At 38.8% G+C, this 17766-nt stretch overlaps 1 protein-coding gene across 1 annotated transcript in view; it reads right to left on the reverse strand.

Moving 5' to 3' along the window:
- Positions 1-17766, reverse strand: part of LOC146305604 (glucosidase 2 subunit beta-like) — a 174877-nt gene that overhangs the window by 36783 nt on the left and 120328 nt on the right. The window lies entirely within an intron of this gene.

Consider the following 17766-nt stretch of genomic DNA (forward strand, 5'->3'; position numbering starts at 1 on the left):
TAACAAGCTTCCCTCTGTGCACCGAACAGTGGGAATTTTCAGTGACGGGGACAATGCATGCAGGGTGCTGGAATTGGCAATGACCAAATTTAAGAGAAAAATGAAAATGAATAAATAAATATAGCACAGCCCGAACCCAATGAGAAAATACAGCCCGAGTCGACCCAACCCGAACCTGTCAGGGCGGGTTCAGGCACAGATCTCAAGCTCTAGACTGTAGTCAGAAGTGTCAGTCGGTCAATTATTCTGTTTTTAATGCTAAGTTGACAATGTTTAATTGTTGGCTTTCTTATGACAATTGACGTTGGGCAAAGTCGTACCACTGCCGTACCACTTTAGGTGAAGTCCAAGTATTGTAATTATTCATAACACTGTTACAAAAACATTTGACAGTGTAATAAAACTTAATAACATTTTAATGACAAGTCCAAAATGTACCACTTTACTTGAGGTCAAGTCAAATATTCATGACACAATTATAATGGTCTCATAATCAAAATCAACCAGATATGAAAGTTAAATGTAATGTTAAAACATTATGCTTAACATCTTTAGGTTTGATCATTTCAAGCTGACATGACATCTTGAACAATGCTAACTTTGTATTAAAAATGGCATAATTGATGGAATGACACTTAAACATTCATAATATCTTTATGTTAATGACAGGTGTCAATATGACATGTAATTGCAGTCTTATGCACATCGCTTCAAATAAAATGTTACCATAAAGTGTCCATTGTCTATCACAGATCTTACACAGGCACCCAACTGTTACTCTCTGGGGCTCTACAGGAAGAAAAGAGAAAGCATATTTATTCCCCAGTCCACTGAGATCCAGTGAAGAGAGGGAGAAGGAGAGAGACAGCAATTAAGCCCTTCTCCCACTAGACTGCTATGTGACGGCGTGGGTGGAGTTCACTGAGGGTGACACTGCAAACTGCAGCAAAGTCAACACAAGCTAATTGGTTTACAGGTAACACTGTGTACACTCGGCTGGCATGCCACAGGTCAGAGGTGACTCAGCAGTATAAAGACATGTGCTTAATTGTTTAGTAGCAAACTTTAAGGAAAACCAACACTGCTCATCTTGATAGCATGGAGCAACCTCAGGTCACACACTTATGAGTGGAATGTGTTGCAATAACAGTCTCAGCATCGCACAGCAGGTTATACTCCAGGTGGCTTTATTAATTCATTCAGTCATCTTCATATTGTTGATGATATTTTATTATTTCAATTACGTACCTTTATCTTAGAGATGAAAATCCTACACTACATATTACTGCATGCATGTAATAATATCTTTCAGTGCTGCTGACTTTGTCAGAAATATGGAGCTAAAAAATATACCAAAGAAACAAAGTGTTACAAGCTCTAAAATAAACAGGCTTTTCTTTCTTTTGAACTACGAGTAATTGCGAGAGATAAAAATTAATTGCTTTAGCACCATGCAACGCACAGGGTGTTTTACCATTAAAAGCTAATAGCAATCATATTTACTCAGATAAAGGAACCTGCAATAGTAGCAGCAATATGAATATAGAACATCTGCCTAATTTGAATGAAAAATAAATTAAATTAATATACTGATTGTTTTGGAAGGACATTTTATTCTGCATTTTTGGCACTTCAACTGGTAGTACAGTGTATGTACAGAAGGAATTTGTCACAACCTAACCATGCATGAACTTAAAGGTATAATTTTTTGGGGGGGCAACAGCCAACTACAGCCAGAAGCCATTTAGCTTAGCTTAGCACAAAGGGTGCTAAGCTATTCTCCGTTATTGACAGTCAAACTGATAGCAGAGTGTCTGCACAGGCGGGAGTCAATGTCTGTACTCCTGTTTGACATTGCTTACTGTTAGTTGTCCAAAGATTATTTTACTATACAACACTGAAACCGATCAAGTGTAGTTTGTTCATGTACATAAACTATGTGGTGGTCAACAAAAATGACTGTCTAATTTGTTTGGCATTTTAATTTGCATGCAAAACAGTAAGCTGAGGCTCTGTTGTTAAAATGGCATTACATTTCGTGAAGACCACAATATGGCCTGTTTATGACTCAAAATTCAAAGTTTAGGACTTAAGACACGAGTGCAAAGAATAACTTGTGACTTGCAAAACAATGACTTGGTCCCACATCTGGATACAGCTTGCTGTTTCTCCGCGTTTGCAGTACATGTGCTAAGCTAAGCGGGTAGCTCCATATTTAAAAGCACTGGTGTGTGCTATCAGTCTTCTCATCAAACAACAGCGTATTTCCCAAAATATTGAACTTTTCCTTTAAGAGGAATCTGGCAAACATTTATTCAGTGTGAACACAGAGCAGCCGTACAGTAACTAGAGGCTTTTCTGATTATCAAGTTCATTCGCTGGTTTTCAGAATCACATTCACATATAAAATGTTTAGACAGAGTCACACATTTTGTTAGGTGGAAACACCTGATAGATGTCTCCCCCCCCTCCCAACCTGAATCAATAGTGAATCATCTGACCTGCTTGTAAAGGCTGCAGGGTTGTCTACCACCTGTCTGTCCTTTAATCAGCAGATCCAGCTTTAAGCCCCTGTGTCAACAAGTCTGCACCTTGCTGAGGTGTCTTCGGTGCAGGTTACAGCTGCAACTGCACCCTTGTTACTCGTTACAGCCGGCAACAATTCTATACCTGTCTGAAATGCTCTGCAGCATTAAGTCCACACATACTGACCAAACAGGAAAAAAAACGCTATCCTGGATTATACCCCTTACTGTAAAAACCTGCATTGCACATTGTGTACCTTTTAAAATAGGCACCTGGAATAGGGGCATTCCCTGGACTAAACTCGGATAAGTGCTGATGAGTTGAGTTTTTTAACTTCGAAAAATGCAGAGCTAGTACAACATATTTTATTGTGCTTGTTTGGAGCTGCCTCTTTTCTGATTCTGTTGCTGTTTCACTAGTTTAATGTTAGCTTGCAATGATTTTCTCTTGTTTTAAAGGGAATCAATATGAGATTAAAAAAAAAAAAAAAAGAGTATTTATATGTGTGCTTACAACGTATGTGCTTTTTGAAATGTGGAGAACTCAGTATTAATATATTTTAAATGCCTTCGATCAATCTTTATCTCTGTACTCAGCTCCCGTCCAACAAGCACACACAAAAGCACAACTGAACTCCTTCAAAGAAAGTTTTGTTTGGACAGAAAAATGAAAAATAAAAAGTAGCGCAAATAGAGCTTTTTGGACAAATAGCACAGTTACAAAGGCATGCAGTGCCTTAAATACAGATCCAGAAGGAATTTACATTAAGCAGAGTGCTATTCAAGTGCATGAATGTCTATGAATATACTGTATTATGCATGATTAATAAGTACATCCAGCTTTATTACAGGCAGAAAATGTAAATTATGTTTCAATGCAACTTTTATTACACCATTATACTAACAATCACTGTGTTGTTAGTGCTGCAGTTACTGTGCTTTTATTAAGGAATAAGGGGAGCCCTATTCTTATTTTAGGAACAACTGCCTTGAGGTACTACAGTGCTTTTTCCAGGAGTGCATCTAATATAAGAGCACCTACTGTAGAACATGAAGGTGGGAGTGAGGCACTTTGATTTATGTCTTGGTGGTGAAAAAGTTCTGCAGTGTTTGGATCTCTCTTCCACAGTAAAAAAAGCATAAAAGCGCAGCCATGATCAGAGCTTTACCAGAGGTGGTAAATAAATAAGTGCAAATACTCTGTTACTGAACTTAATTAGAGGTTTCAGGTATCTGTGCTTTACTTGAATATTTATTTTTCTGACCATAGCATGACGTAACAATGTAAAAGACGTTACAGGAGGCAAACGGTGTAACAGTAGATGGAGAATTGACCATGGAGAAAAGGTGAGGTTTTTTCTTTTATACACTGAATACATTTCACAGCCTGTGCTTTTTTACTTTTACTTGATTAAAGAAATCGAAACAGTGCTTCTACTGTCACCAGAATCTTTTTTTAACAAGTATCTGTACATCTACTTGAGTAAAGAATGTGTGTACATTTGCCTCCTCTGGGCTTTACATTCTTTTAGCTGTCAAATGGTCAGCTCATTAGGCTTAAGTGCAATTATGGAATCAAATGCCAAGTATAACTAACATTTGGAAGACTACTTCATAATAAAAAAAAAGCATCATGATCATTGTGAATTCCTTTCACTTGAAAATCAGGTTGAGAGTTTGCTGGCAGCCCAAAGGCCCAATGCCAGTTCATCCATTTAGAGTCAGTTTATAAGAAGATGTACTCAAAGTGGGCCATTTTTCAGTTTTCCTTCATTTTCCACATGGCGAACCACAAATGCAACTCTGAATAAAAATGCTGTACAGTATTTTTACTATGAGTCTGATTGAAGTTCACTTTCCTGACAGCTTATCATATTTCGGCCCTGAAATTCTTTATGCAGAGCCGAGAGTCAATGCACAAGATAGATATATATTTTTTTTCATTTTTTATCTTATTAGGCTTCGCTTCTGTGAAACAACATGAAGAGGGAAGGTGAATGCACAGCAGAGACCTCTTTCCCACATAAATTACCCAGGAAAAAAAAAAAAGACAATACAGAGAGAAACAGCCTCTCTCTCAAAAGATGCCTCAATTTATATGCGAAAAATGGGAAACAAAACAAGCCAAACTTGAAGCCAATTTAGTTTTTAGAGCCATCACTAAGGGCAATGAGGCAAATAGCCTCTGGCAGATCATTTAAAGCTGCATTCTCCCTGCCATCTCTCAAGATGTTACATTATTATTGCTGCTATTTTCTTCTCAAAATAGGTGAAAGTTGAGGCATGTGGAAGATATGATAGGCAGTGAGGAACAACAGCTGGTCTTTATGGGCTTTTCAGATAACTGAGGAAAAAAATGCACTGAATTAAATTATAGAGTCACTGTACTTTAAAAGTATTAAAATCCCACATACATATACGTATCAACATTTGATGCAACCACAATTAGATTGTGTTGTCATGGTAATATTTTGTTAACACTTTATTTGAAGGGATACATATATGACTGTCATACCTCATACCTGTCATGAACATGCAGGAGCATGCATGTTTATGACAGCAGTCATTAAGTATCATTTGGTCAATTATGTAACCTTAATTGCAAAGATGACATTGTTTTGTCATTTGTATGACAACTTAACATTAACCTCTGTAATGACAACCTGACAATAACCAAGACAGCATCTAAGTCTGCTAATCAGGCGACCAGCTCCACGGCTAACCGAGCTAACTAGCTAACACCAGCTTCAGATAACAGCAGACAGCGGTTAGCCTACTTTAGCAGCAAGTGAACTTGCTAACCCCTATCTGTCCAATCAGCTTGCTACTGTATTCTGTTGTCAAACCAGTCTTATAACATTTAATAACATCTTTATGACAGGTCAAAATAGTGCTGCTTTAGTAGGAAATTATTCACAACACTGTTGTAATAAAACATAATGACATCTTTATGACAAGTCCAAAGGAAAATATTCATGACACACAACCACACGTGACAGTATGATGTCATGTTAAAACACAAAGCTTTTCAGGCAAATTTCAGTATGAGCTACAATAAAATAAATAATCAGCGGGGTTTATTCTTGGATATGCCCAAAAGGACTTTTTCCGATAAAACGATTATCAATAATATATACAGTATATAATAACACAATGTAAAGGATCCAACGTAGGTGTGGAGCAAGTTGGCTCAAAATAATATTTTACACTTTTCCTCCACAAAGGTGTAAAAAAATGGCTGTTAACACTAAAGCGTGTTAGGAAATCTACTTCAACATAACTTAAGGTGATAATTAGAGTTCCCACATTAAAAGTGAAAAGGAAGGAATGAGCCAATAATCAGGGGCTTTGAAACTTAGAGAGTGACTGTGAAACATCTGTTCTCACGACACTCCAGATCACTTTGAAAGTTTCCCTTCTTGCACGGGCTGTGTTTAATAGATGCACGGAGCGGAAAACTCTGAGCCGAGCTTTCACACTCGTCACTAAAAATATGCAAAAAAAGCAGGAGGAGGTGGAGACGTTCGTGATTAGAAAGCAGAGGTAGAATACAGCGTGATGGGGATGCCAGGTCTCACTTTTCTCATGTCACCATTTGTGATGGCAGAATGATTACAGTTAGGTTTAGGTGAATGTCACTTTTGACAGTAGTGTGTTTTTAACTCTGGTCTCAAAGTGAAGTCCGTAAAAAATGGTTTCCCGAGGTCAGTGAGTAAGAACTTGAAGCTCCGGTCTCAACCCCATCCATCACCTTTGGGATGAACTGGAAGACCAACTGAGAGCCAGACCTTATCACATATTGCCCGGCCTCACTAATGCCCTTGGGGATAAATGGGAGCAAATGCCTGCAGCCAGTTTCCATAATCTTGTGGAAACCTCTCTCAGAAGAACTGAATCTTTAATAACAGCATAAGCACACATGTAGAGTGATTCTTGAACCTGAAGACAGCAGTTTGACAAAATAATCAGAACTCAAGGTCCCCTTCCTGACTTTTTCAGAGGGCCTTCAACAACATATTGCAGTCTTCCTCAGCAGGTGGAGACAGTTGCCATGGAGAAAACTGATTTGATATACTTAATACTTATAATACTTATAAGGTTATACGATGATAATCTCCATGACAAGTGAACGCAAGTAAACTCTATTCACTGAAAGCTGCAGAACACGCTAGTGCATAGCATTAAATAAAGATAAAGATGGTTCCTAAGCCCCGCCCCTTTTTGTTTTGTGCTCCAATAACAATTGAACAAGCTTGGTACCCGGAGGAACCTTACTCTACTTTCTACTTTGCTGTTTTCTGTACTTAAATTTAGGAATGGTACCCAAAACCTGCATTAAACAGGCCAGATAGATGTGCCTGCCAGGTCACAAACTTGCTCAACTGTTATTGGAGCACAGAGAAAATAAGGGGCGGGACTTAGGAAGGGTCAATTTTGCCAAACTACATGTTGAGAGGTTCATATAGCAACATTATTTTATGCCTTAAGAGATGTGATTACAGAATATTGATGTGGAGTGGTCACATTGGGCCGATATTCAGTTATTGTAATGTAATAAAATTTGTATTACCAGATTTTTATAGCATCACAGCTGGTTTAAAGGTAGTGGGATAACACCATCATGACTACTATTTTTATGCAGAAATGTGACTTTGCTTCCCATAACTTCATCTCATCTTCTGACATTTAAAAGCGAGTAATTTCCAAATGGAACATTTACATCTTATTACAGTCTTATTTTCTGTCTCTGCGTGTTGAACATTTGAACAACATAGCAGAAATGGCTGTCTCGGGGTGAGGAGTTAAGATGTGCTTCCTCCAGCTGTTAAATATCATTTTCAATTATAGGTGTTTTGGCGTCGTAAATTGATGGGAGTGATCCATTTCAATAATTTGCTCCAATTTACACCATACCATCGCCACTCCTCAAAGTACACATTAAATGGGTCAAACGCGCTAAAAGTCTCAGCCCCATTTCCATGCAGAAAATGCTCGGGGTAACGGGTTAGTAGATCAGAACCATCATAGCTGTGCTAATGCACCCACAAAGTCTTCAGTAAATACAGACCTAAATGTCTTACAGGGTGGAGAGGAGGGTGGCTCTTCACCGCCGATATAAATGTGTTTATGCAACTTGTACTGTATGTGTTTTTATAGTCAGTTCATTAACTGTTTACAACACCAAGGCAGCACCTTTTCACTCAAGTCTCTACATGTAGGCTGTGGGTTAACATTCATGTCAAACATTGCAGAAGTACACGATTCATGCACAAAGTCACACCATAATGTTGTGGAGCCGGTGAAAGGCAGTCATTTTTTTCTAAAGCAAGCTGCGTCACTAAGTAGAAACTACTCATTATAAGGCATCGTCTTAAAGAAAAACATCTGTTAAGTGCAAGAAAATAATTACACTTCCACTGAACTTCTTAGAGTTTCTAAATTAGATCATATTAGATCTGATCAGATAAGAAAAACCGTGTTGATCTCACCGGGAAGATCAGGTTGTCACAGCAGGAGCTGTAAATGAGACTCAGCACGGAAAGTAATAAAATATAAACACTGATTAACACAGGGATTGTTTCTCTTTTTTTTTTTTTTACACCAAGACACTTTGCTGCTGCTGCCTCCCTCTTTTGGGTATTATTGATTTTTACTTTGCATTTAATTCTCTCGTGGGTCTCTCAGTTAAACTTATGGATGATTTCACTGTCGGCATTAGCGACAGGTTCAAACCAAACCGCTCAGCATCAGAGGTTTGGACTCAAATCACAGAATGTAGTCTAATTAGAGACACCTGCAGCAAGTCCAGTAAAAAGAATTAAACTAATAAACTATTATATTATATTTATATAAATAAATGCCTACATTTCTGCCAACATGATAACACTTTAATTATATGCATGTGGCGGTAGTATATCTGCGCAGTCGAGGGGTTATTTTCGTAAATAAATATCAAAGTTGCCATTTGCAGTGGTTGCTAAGTGCAGATCATGGAACCAAATCACTTGCCTTCACAACTACAAATTTAATTGTCCATCCCAAGAGATGTTATCCTGTTAATTATGAACAATTTGTGAAGAACAAAGAGAAAAAACTGCCAGCGGTAGTTTTCTTATTTCGGATAACAGTAGGCAGAAGAATATCTTAAATCAGCTATAGGAGAGACTTAATGTTCTCTGCAATTAGGTGGAAAAAATATGTTTGTATTGGTAACAGCATCGTCGATCAGTCAAAGTAAGCTGGAAGACATCAGCACAAATCCTCATGACTTGCAGAACAATACCTTGGTCTCACCTCTGCTCAGCACAGAGGGAAAAATGAAATTTTATTTGGAATATATGGTCTTTGCACCAGTTTCCTGAAGTGTATTAAATTCCTGTGATTGATGTCAGTGGATCTGCCAGAAGTGATATTCATGAAAAATCTAAAAGTTTCAAAAAATATCCATCAGCACTGCTTGACCTCGTGTACAAAGCTGAAGGGAAGGGTGGCGGCTAAACCTCTCGAAAGCTCCTGCCTGCACAAACACTGTAAATTTCCATATTTCGATCAGCTTTCACTCAACAACCCCATTCTTTACCTTCATAGTTAATTAAAATAGTTAATCAGAGGAAGAGCTGGAGTACTCATGATACTTGTCTGTAAATACTGAATTTATGGAGTCACACCAACGTATATTTTGTCTGCAATGGCATCATAAAATACAGTCATGATGTTATGTGCACTACTTCTCCAAATTGAAGGAGATATTTTGATGCATTTGAGATTTACTGGATATTTTGTCAGTGCCTGTGTGACTCTCAAGAGAAAACCATGTGTTGTGTAGTTATCAGACACACGCAGAAAAATCCTAAATATGAAAACCTTTTGTCCAAGCTGACACATAACACAGGCAGGCTCCACTGTTGGTTCGTGGTTTCATCGGTGCAGAGGAAATTAAGCATAATTGCAGCTCATGTTTTGGTGGCTAGGTCTGGTGTTTCTGAGGGTTATGTGCTCTCTGACTAAAGTGCAATGCCTGTGCAACTGCAAGCAATTGGAAATTTAACTTGCACTGGTACAGCACTAACAATAATGACAACAATAAAGATGATTAACTCGGCACCAAATGATCTCCCTCTGAATTAGAAACAGGAAGTCCTGGTGTGCAGCGACAAGCTGAGATAAACAAAAAAAAAAATTCTTAGAAAAAGTCAACCCAGACTGTTTCAACACAACCAGCCCACAGAAACGCTGCTTGCTGCCCACTTCTTTGGCCATAAAGTTGGCAGGATAACAAAGACTGATGAGATGTGATGATTTTATGACCCCACCAGACACGCATGGACTCACTGCCAGCCCACAGGTCTACTGGACCAACGGAAAACTCATGCTACTTCAGATGGCCTCCCCTGCTGTGGAATGGGCAGAATCTCCACCTGCTTTCGGTTGCTTACAGGAAGGAACCAGCATCTTGAAAGCCAAAGACGCTGCTGAATCACAATCAGATGAGGGAGGCAGTGATTCAACAGGAAGGTAAACTGACTGTGCTCTTCAACAGGGCATCAAGGAAAAACTTGAAGGAGATCAGAAGGCATACAAATATATATAATTTTACTAATAAATACCTCACACAAGACTTACTGCACCAGTCTAATAAATTAAATTGTGAAAGGCTTAATGACAAATCATTTCTGCATTAAAATGTCTAAAAACAACTTGATCTTTGTTATATATTTTGTTAAGTTGTGTACTTAAATTATCTCAAATATTTCCAGTGATGTTCAAACCCTGAGAAAAATGCAATTTTATTCAAGGTAACAGTTCATACTATTCATACTATTACTGCGTTTCCACTACAGGGACTAGGAGCCTTTGGAGGAAACCACCTCATAAGTATAAGAACTTTGGGGGTGAGGCTAGCTAAACTGTACATTTGTGATTGGTTGAGTATACTGGCAGAATTTTATGTCGGTGGATTAATTTGCCTAATCTTCAACGGTCTTTAGACAGCACTGTAAATGCAGACAACAATGGGCTGAAGGAAATTTTTAGTTCCTTGAAAAGAAGTTCCTGGGACTAAAAGTTCCAGGTTCTTTGGGTGGAAATGCGGCAAAATGTAACATGACTGAAACTTTAATTCATTAAAGTTGCATGAACACGAGGACATGATTTGAAGAATTATACAGAATTTAAAACAGTTGCTGTTTCTTTTATATATAAACCAATTATTCATGGTTATGTAAAATGTCTTTTTAAGAGGGTGATTTTTATTAATGGGTGTTAAAATCTGTGGTCATTTCACTTCACTGCTGAGAGCTTCCAGAACAGACTTGATGATAGAAATGGACTGAAATGAGACTTTTTAAAGGCTAAATCTGGTAATTTTTGTATTTCTCTCACGGCCAAAAAAATCTCATTGGATGTCCAAAATCAATGAATGTTTGCAAATGTAATATTTTAAGACTTATGTCTTCAGTAGGAACCAAGCGGCTTGCAGCTGAGAAGCACAAACGGCAGAGAAGTCGAAAAGTATCAAGAGACAAACTAACACATTGAGGGTTTGGGTTTTTAATCAGACGTGTGCGATTAGTTGACTAAATGTTGCTACCCTCAAGTGTTGAAATACTTATTGGTTCCCAAACTGGCATGACCCCCTTCAGAAGCCGAAAACAGTTTGTCGCTTGCTTGTTTATTTCCCATAAATAGATGATATTCATTCAACATTGTTCCGTTCTTCACAACTATTTATTGTGTTTAATCTTATCAATTGGTAAACTGTGCTCAAGTTTGACTGCTTGATGTGTTTTCTTGTTTTTAGATGAGTCAGCAGGTCTAAATTAAAATTTCCAATCAGTCAGCAGGGAAAGTAGTCGCCAGGAACATCCCTACTTTTAATGGCATTTGTTGACGCTGACAAAAATACAGAATATTGTCGTCCTTGTCTTATAAAAATGTCACATTGTCCTCGGTGCTACACAGTGCAAATCCTCCAGCAGGTGAATGCAATTTCTCTGCCCCCTCTGTTATTGACAAAGGACCAAACGTGACCTTTTGAAGTTAATTAATTGCATGAGCAGCTCATTAAGAGTAATGCTAAATTTCATGCTTTAATTTAACAACAGTGTCTGTGCCACATCTATCATAATTTGAGAGCTACTGGGTGTGACAAAGTGCTCATGCTCTAAGGCATGGATCTGCATAAACAGCGACTGCAGCACAACCACTTATTTTAACAACATTCCAATTATGGTTAACCAGGCCCTCTGCCTTTCTGTCCCCTCGATAAACCCGGGCAAACAAGCTTTTCATTTCATTTGTGCAAATGCATACATCAACTGTTGTTCGCCGGTTTTATTCCTGGCATTACATTCATTTCTAGTAACAGAAGGCCTTCATATTGAAGCATTAACAGTAAAAGCTAATTTCTTCTTTTAATTTCTTCTTATTTCTAAGAAAAGTGACCATGGTGGATGGTCTTAAAGTTCGTGTAAAGCAATGATAAATTTATGTTCTGACACCACAGAAAAATGTGTTATTAACAACTTAGCAAAATTTGAAAACAGAGTGTATAAATAGCGACATATTACTGTCAGTAAGAGGCTGCAGTGGATGAATGGGATAAGTACAGGACTCTCTTGCAGAAGAGCGGGGTTACAGTCTGTATTAATTATATACTCAGTATTACTGGGTTAGGTTTAAGCAACCAAACGACTTGGTTAGGTTTAGGAAAGAAAACCTTGGTTAGATTTAGGTGACAACACTACTTATTAAATTTAGGAAACAAGACTACTTGGTTAGGTTTAGGACAAGATCATGGTTTGTGTCTGTCATGAGGGTGTAAATAGTCACACTAGCTGGTGTGGGTGCTGGTCTCTGCCATGTTAGGCTTCATATGCCCGGGTGTAAATAGCCACATGGGGTAGTCCACCCCATGTGCAAATAGCATCAGCACTTAAAAAAATCTTAAAGCATAAGAAAATAGCAGTTTTGTTCGCTTGTGGCTGGTAAAAGACACAAACCAGTTCCTTAAAAGTACCAGTCCTTTTGTCCTTTTGTCACTCACACTGCAATGCTAATGTGCTTAAATTATATAGTTTTAGGTCTAACGGTCTAACAGCTTCACAGTTCAGTACTGCATAGTTCTCAGTCATGGGTGTAAATAGCATTGTTTGCTCCAGACACCTGGGTGCTTGTCTCTGCCATGCTAGGCTACATGCACACCTTCTACAATTCAACACTGAGTGCAAATAGCATCTGCCTTAAAAAAAAATGCCAAGCACATAAACATGTTTCAAAATCATGAAAAAACATTCTTTCGTGAGTTGATTTCCTAGTGGCGTGTAAATGAAATGTACCAGGTTACTTAAAGCTACTACAAGGAGTTGATGAACTGCATAAGAGACAACTTCAGTTTATTTATTTATTTGTATTTAGTTGATCTTAAAGCCTGCCACCAGCTCTGATTCTCCATGAAATCAGATGAAACAAGTCTGTGTTTATATTTTCCAGGCTTTTTGACATTATATTTTGTGGTTATTATGCTGGAAACAGTACTGCGTTGGTCCACGGGAGCATCCAAAATCAACAAAATAATCAAAGCAGCTTTAAAAGAACCAGTCCTCTCATCACTTGCATGGCTAATGTTAAATGCTAATGTGCTCTAGCTTATAGCATTTTATGGCTCCGGTGTGTCATTTAGCACAAAAACAGTTTAACAGTCTAATCCAACAATTCAACACCACAGAGTTCTCAGTCTTGTCACATTTTCAGCAATTATCCTCTAACATGTATAATGTGCTGAGAAGAAAATCTCCATGTACAGTACTAGCAGCATTCACTGAAATGTTTCTATTTCTGACAAGTTGTTGCCAGACAGCAAATAACATACTGTCTAAAGATCCCGATGGCCCTGTCAAACCCTATTTGTAGCTAGATGGTATTCATGGCGCAGCCCTTATGAAATGTACCACATATATGGCTCTTCATTTCCATGTTGCTCTCACGACAGTCAGCAGACACATCTAGGGCTGCACACCACCCGCCTTGCAATGGTTTATATCCAATTTGAAACAGCTCCCTCTAGGCTATCCTGATGGAGTCTCTTTCTTCCTGAGAATAACCCAGTGCACTGCTAAGGCCATGTGATGTTCTACAGACAGTTGGAAGTGTCACTTGTGCTGCGTTATCCTTCTCTCTTCTCTGTCAAAGCTGAACCACAGTGGCGGGCATGACTCACTGAAGTGCTGTACTTTCTAATGACACGAGAGCGGAGGCTGAGTCAATCTGACCTGACAGTCTTGCATAAATCACGGCCCTTCGATTTAAGTTGCTTTGAGGAGTGTCAACAAATCCACAGGAGGAATATTAGACTCTGCTGTAGGTAGGGACTCCGCCTCTGAGAACTCATTATGGGGTGTCTTCCTTCATGCTGTGCCAGGCTGTGTTGACTGAATTGCCAAGCTTATTTCTGATTCACTGGCAGAAGCCTGCGTTTTAAATTCCCGACTCGTGATAAGGGCCCACCAGCACCCTAAAGACCATTTCGGGGGAAATACATGGATTTTTAATGGGTGAATTTTCTGAGGTGAGCTTCAACAGCTTGAATGTGATGTAATGAAAAAAGAAAAAGGGCTGAAAAGAGGTGCATGAAAGTATAGAAATAAATGCCATTAAATGATAATGCACCAAGAACAAGCTTCCGCTCCAAGCTTTTATTCATTTTGTTTATGGTCTTTAGAGAAACTGATGAGAAGGCAATGTAGAGAGCGCTACTACACGGTATTTAGCTCCTAATCTTGCCGTTAATCATTCCACTTGAAAGTGTTCAACAACAAAAGGCTGTTTTCTCCCCTTTGAAATCAAAGTAATTATATTTTTTTTTCCCCTGGACAAACAAGAGGCAGCCTCGAGCCCCCAGTTTGCAGAAGTGATTCACACCATCGTGAGGCAAGGCTGAAGAAAGAACTCAACAAAGAGGTGCAGAGAAAAGGATCCTTCTTCGCAAAAGACAAAAGGAGAAATCTCAGCTGACACCCTCAGATAGAAATCAAACACACTTTTAATGTTAACAAGTCTGGCCTGCAGTATGGAAGTGTAAACAGGACCAAATTGAGGTTGTGTGAATTTCCTTAAAAGCAACCAGCTCTTTTTTTTATTTCCCCTCTCCATTAGGTCTGTCTAATACACTGAACTTCTCCACATGTAGCACCGTCTTTAAATGATCCTCAGCTGGCAGCAGTGTACCATTTTTACACCAACATTAGCGAGTGTATGCAGGTTTTTTAAGCACGGCTAGACCCACTGAAAATAGACAACTGACCCTTTTCCCCTTGCCAGAAGATGAGTTTGAATTTCTGTTTTTAGTCTCGTGTATGTGCAGGAGAGCAGAGAGACAGACATGTTAAAAAACTTTTAAAAGTTTTAATAGCGCGTTCAGCTCTCAGTACATTTTGTAGCTACTAACTGAATCTCTGTGGTTTTGATGCTTGTACCTGCTTTATTTTTGCTGCTTGATAATATAAGCTTTTAGATAACAAAATGATAAGACTTTTTTGGGAAGAATATCTAGGAAACTGTTCAGATGCCTGACCAAATACAAGCACTTCATGAGCACCTCTGCTGTGCTGGGCTGACATGCCGAGGCGCACAAAAATTGGCGTTTCCACCAGCTGTCATGTTTATATCACCGCCGATCAGAGCTGGAATTGATAAATACCAAGGCGTAAATACCAATGGTACCCTTTCCCAGATGTTAGTGGGTTAATAAATTGACACGTGTCATCAAATGATCCTCAACTTGCAACATATGGACCCTTTTTCCCTGCTACACGCCACGCAAGCACCAGTTGAATAACATTCATTGAAATAAGCTATTAGTTATATTACAGATATTTCAGCTCAGCAAACTTTGATGGCTCCAGGCGCTTTTCTCTAATATTGGCTTCCACTCAAGAAAAAAAAAACAAAAAAACAGAGGGAGCAATTTAATCAAACGTGAGAGATCTAAACACCAGGGAGGGCGGATGTAAGATGGTTTCAACCGATGATCAAGAAACTGGAAAAGTGTGTGATTCTGTTCCATTATTGGAGAGGAACTGTAGCTCTGCTTGTTTGCTTCTCGAGGGCATGGGAGGGAGTGCTATAGAAAGCCGTTGGTTTATGTGTCTGTCAATGTCATGTCTCTTCAGGATCATGGTTCAAGGCGAACAGCAAGGATAAAGGGGGGCAGGGAGGGGAACTGGTACGTTGCTGAGAGGGTGCTGGTGGGTCAAAGGACCTTCAACTGAGTTGACGCCGATGGATACTGTGCTCCTCAGTGAGTTGAAGGATAAAAAATAACACGGCGTGTATGATGCTAATAGGGCATGAGAAGAAAGGTAACAGGGTAACAGTATAGGTGTGGGTGTGAGAAAAATATAACTGGATACACCTTTTATGAATTGATTAACCTCATACTTAGTGTTATATCTTAATGTTATTTTTTTTTACTATTATAGCTTGTGAAACAGCTTTTTATTGTGAAATGATGGTTTGAGTTTTTTGAGGTGGAGATGTATGAGTTACTTCTCCATAGTCAGTGTGTTACCCACAGCAGACTGCAGTCACCACGCCCGCAATTTGGAGAAACAGCAGGAGCAGTTAAGCAACGTACTGCTGTGGACAAGTTCAGCTGCAAAAACATATTTTAAACACCTGAAAAAGGTCCACCTAAAGAAAAAATTAGATTAAATATTCCGAATGTAGCATTTGGAATATTTTCACAGCTTTACGTTGCCATCAGACAGCCTTTTCTGATGGGAAACTGTCATTTTACACTGTAATTTTACCCCACAGAGCCCGGGAATTATGTTGTGACTTTGGTGAATCCAAAGTAACCCTTGAAAGCACCCAGGACACACAATAACTAAATACACTAAATATTGCATACACTTAAACTGATATTGATGTCTTTCAGATTGGGCTTTTTCAGGTGGCTTAAATGTGTTTTCCTGCCGACCCTGTGCACAGCAGTACATTGCTTAGCTTCCTAGAGCAGTACTCCCACTGCTTCTCCGAACTGGGGGCATGCCGAAGATATGCTCAGTTACCACTGTGGGTTAGCAGGACATACTAATATGCAAGTAAACACAATGTTTAATTCATTCCTCCTGAAAAGCTAAAAATACACTACCCTCACGTGGAGAAATCTAAGTTTGTGCCTTGTATACTTTACTTGTACATTCTTACATACATCTGCTAATGTGCCACTCATCCACAGCTGTTATGATTGCTTGCCTGCTCTGGCACACATCTGAACAGCTCTCCTCTACTTGTGTCTCTACAGTCTGTGAATATGTTAATTTAAGTCTCTGCATTTTCAGCAGTTTCAAGGATTTTCAAGGATGATCAATATCATATGAGCGATCTCTCCATCCCTACATCATGACATGAAACAATCTTGCAATCCATGTGCAATATTGTTGTCTAACACTGTCTACAGTAAAAAAAAAGAAAGAAAGAAAGACTGAGATAGATTTCTCTGGCTTATGTACAAGAACTGCAACTTTCCTTTTTCAGATTTTGCCTCCTAAATGGCAAACTAAGCAAACAAATCACACTGGTGTATAAGGGCATGGGAAAACCACTGATTCCAAGGATGTCTGAAAAATATATTTGCAGTGCAGATCTCAGTGCAGATCTCAGATAATTTTCTTTCAAAACTGCAACCACCCACAGGCTTCTAAAGCTCCAGCTGGCAAGCAATCCTGAGGAGAACAGATTCTACCCCAGCAGGGGCCACAGGGATGCAGCGGGAGAGAGTAAAAGAAGCTCATTCTGTTGATTAAATTTAGTTGATTTAGCTGCTTGGCTTTCTCCAGGGTGACTTGGAGCTCAGAAATTATCAACTTTAAATGGTGGATCTTTACTGAGATGGTTCACATTTGCTACAGATAGAATTTGTTTTAGTACAGTTGCTCAGAATTGGAAGAATTCCAGCCTGTGGTTAACATATTGATTTTCTGATGGTTCTTTGAAACTGCTCACTTTTCTATCAGTGCTCTTCATGGCTACCTGCATGCACAGGTATTGCACAAGTAATTGCTTTCCATGATCTTTATTATTGACAGTAGATACAACTATTAAAAGCTTCAAAAATTAAATTCATGTCAAAACGATTAAAGTTCCTATGAAGTCAAAATTGATGTCTAAGCATTTTGTTTATCACATATCTATTGAGCATCAGCTATACACAAGTATCAGGACTAACAGTGACAAAACA

This window comes from Lutjanus erythropterus, chromosome 23, assembly GCF_056507025.1.
Source record: "Lutjanus erythropterus isolate fLutEry1 chromosome 23, fLutEry1.hap2, whole genome shotgun sequence".
Classification (NCBI taxonomy): Eukaryota; Metazoa; Chordata; class Actinopteri; order Lutjaniformes; family Lutjanidae; genus Lutjanus; species Lutjanus erythropterus.